Below are 3,077 nucleotides of genomic sequence, written 5' to 3' on the forward strand. Positions count from 1 at the left end.
TTAAGGCTGTTAAATATGGTTACTTGGAAGTTTTTTTCTGTTTCTAGCATTGTCTCTGTTTCTTTCAAATTCCCTTTTCTTTCTTTGATTTTGGTCCATTTTTCATTGTAAAATGTTGTTATCCATTTTTGTCCAAGAGTAAATTTCTTTAAAGCTTATTGAAAGCTTAAAAATATAAATAGTTTATAAATATGAAATATAAGCTTCGGTTCAGTCGCTCAGTTGTGTCCAACTCTTTGTGACCCTATGGACTGCAGCACACCAAGCCTCTCTGTCCATCACCAACTCCTGGAGTTTACTCAAACTCATGTCCATTGAGTCGGTGATGCCATCCAACCATTTCATCCTTTGTCATCCCCTTCTCCTCCCGCCTTCAATCTTTCCCAGCATCAGGGTCTTTTCAAATGAGTCAGCTCTTCACATCAGTGGCCAAAGTATTGGAGTTTCAGCTTCAGTATCAGTCCTTCCAGCGAATATTCAGGACTGATTTCCTTCAGGATGGACAGGTTGGATCTCCTTGCAGTCCAAGGGATTCTCAAGAGTCTTCTCCAACACCATAGTTCAAAAGCATCAATTCTTCAGCACTTAATTCACATATTCTGTATATGTGGGCTTCCCTGGTGGGTCAGAGGTTAAAACGTCTGTGCCTCTGGGGTAGTTTACTTTACCTAGAGAAGAGTCCTTCCGTCTTTTGCCTGCATGCATGAGCCTAGCTGATAGCAAGCATTCTGGAACTGGGTAGGGAAGAACATTGGTGAGGGGTTTCTGTATTCAGTGGTTTTCACCTAATCTTTCCTTACTGTTTTCAGTTTGGTGTCTCACTATCTACCTCCTCCCTTCTGTCTGAACCAAGTTTGAAGTTCATTTTTTCAAACTTTTCAGAGAATATATTTCTGGTACTCTAGAGGTAGGGGTTGATCACTTGACTATGAAGTGATCTGAACTTGGAGATTCTAATTGTTCCTTACACAGACTAGCCAATCCCTCTGTTTTCATGTCCCCTCCACCCCATCTTCTGAAGTGCATGATACTTACTGAAGCCTTTCTGGGGTTCTGTGGTGGTTACTCCCCACAAGTAGTTAAATTCCCCTTTCCACTTCTGTAAGTAATTTATTTTACTTATTCATTTGTTTTCCCTCTCTCTCTATGTTCTACCTTAAATGTCAATGAAAATGAAGTTTGTCTGCTATTTAATTTTCATTCTTGGTATTTGGAAGTAATTTTTAAGTAGGAAGAGAAGTGAAAACGTTTTAGTTTCACTTTTAAATGTAAGAAAATGTATCTTTAAAGTGAACACCAAGTTCACCTCTTTCCTCATGCCTCCTGCATCTTCATGGGGGCAGTAGAGGGCAAGCTAGCGCAGGGTCAGAAGGAAAGAACAGGGGCAAGCTCTCTACTGACATGTTCCTAAACCTAATGGGAATATGTGCCCAGTGTTGGAAAAAACCTCTTTCTTTTTTTCTCTCATTTTTTAAATGCTCAAATTCAGAGGAACTTATATCTCAAGTTTTCATGTACCCTGCAATATATAACTGATTCTGTTTAGGATGATTCTTGTAAATAAAGTGAATAGGGCAGGCAAAGTGATTTTGTAGATGAATTAGTATCTTTAAATGCCTACAGGAGCTTGCTTTAAGAGTAGTAAATCCTCACATAACATGTAGATGGAATATGCCACATTCATGCAGGTACAGCAGAAAGACCCAGTTGCCATTTTCTTTCTGAACAAAATTCCAAACTTGGATTTCTCTTTGGTTCTAAAGCAAAGACTGTTTATTAATAGGATGCGTATTTGTCCCACAGGTAGATTTCCCTCATGCAGGCGCTTCTCAGTGACTGTCTTGCATGAATGCTGCAGTCAAGGGTGTCCCACATGAATTTCTCATATGAATCTTAACTAGCGGTCTCAAATCTGTGTTGAGGATAGAGTCTTTATTCTGAATAATCTTGAAACAGTTTATAATAGGAGACAGAAAGAATATAGTACTGCTCCTAAGCACTTTCATGTATATCTGGAACTCAAAATATGGATGTTAAAACAAATCTCGCTGGGACTTCCCTGGTGGTCCAGTGGTGAAGATTCTGCACTCCCAATGTAGGGGGTCTAGGTTTGATCCCTGGTCAGGGAACTAGATCTCACATGTCACAACTAAAGATCTCACATGCTACAACAAAGATCAAAGATCTGTATCAGCCAAATAAATAAAATTTTTAAAAACTTTAAAAATATGAAAAATAAAACAGACCTCACTGTCTTAATTTACCTCTTATTTCTTTTTTTTTTTTTTTTTTTTTTTTTTTTTTTTTAATTAATTTTATTTTATTTTTAAACTTTACATAATTGTATTAGTTTTGCCAGATATCAAAATGAATCCACCACAGGTATACATGTGTTCCCCATCCTGAAGCCTCCTCCCTCCTCCCTCCCCATACCATCCCTCTGGGTCGTCCCAGTGCACCAGCCCCAAGCATCCAGTATCGTGCATTGAACCTGGACTGGCATCTTATTTCTATACATGATTCTCAGATCATGTCTCATATTTGCTTCCTTCTACCTTGAAAGATCAATTAGGTATTTTTGAAAATTCTGAGTTAAGAGATAGGATTAGGACTTTAAATATCTCTAAATAAAATATTTTATTGATTTTATAAATGAAATCTATAATTGGGATTGGCTAATGGCACCCCACTCCAGTACTTTTGCCTGGAAAATCCATGGATGGAGGAGCCTGGTAGGCTGCAGTCCATGGGGTTGCGAAGAGTTGGACACGACTGAGCAACTTCACTTTCACTTTTCACTTTCATGCATTGGAGAAGGAAATGGCAAACCACTCCAGTGTTCTTGCCTGGAGAATCCCAGGGACGGGGGAGCCTGGTGGGCTGCCATCTATGGGGTCGCACAGAGTCGGACATGACTGAAACGACTTAGCAGCAGCAGCAGCCTATAAATGATGGAGAAGGCAATAGCACCCCACTCCAGTACTCTTGCCTGGAAAATCCCATGGACAGAGGAGCCTGGTGGGCTGCAGTCCATGGGGTTGCGAAGAGTCAGACACAACTGAGCAACTTCACTTTCA

The 3,077-nt window shown here is 39.8% G+C and overlaps 1 non-coding gene across 1 annotated transcript; it reads left to right on the plus strand.

Annotated features, from left to right (window-relative positions):
- Nucleotides 1-2,056: 2,056 nt before the first annotated feature.
- Nucleotides 2,057-2,129, plus strand: TRNAG-CCC (transfer RNA glycine (anticodon CCC)). The gene has a single exon. It is a non-coding gene; the product is annotated as a tRNA-Gly (tRNA).
- The last annotated feature ends 948 nt before the right edge of the window (nucleotides 2,130-3,077 follow it).

Source organism: Bos mutus, chromosome 1 (genome assembly GCF_027580195.1).
Source record: "Bos mutus isolate GX-2022 chromosome 1, NWIPB_WYAK_1.1, whole genome shotgun sequence".
Taxonomy (NCBI): Eukaryota; Metazoa; Chordata; class Mammalia; order Artiodactyla; family Bovidae; genus Bos; species Bos mutus.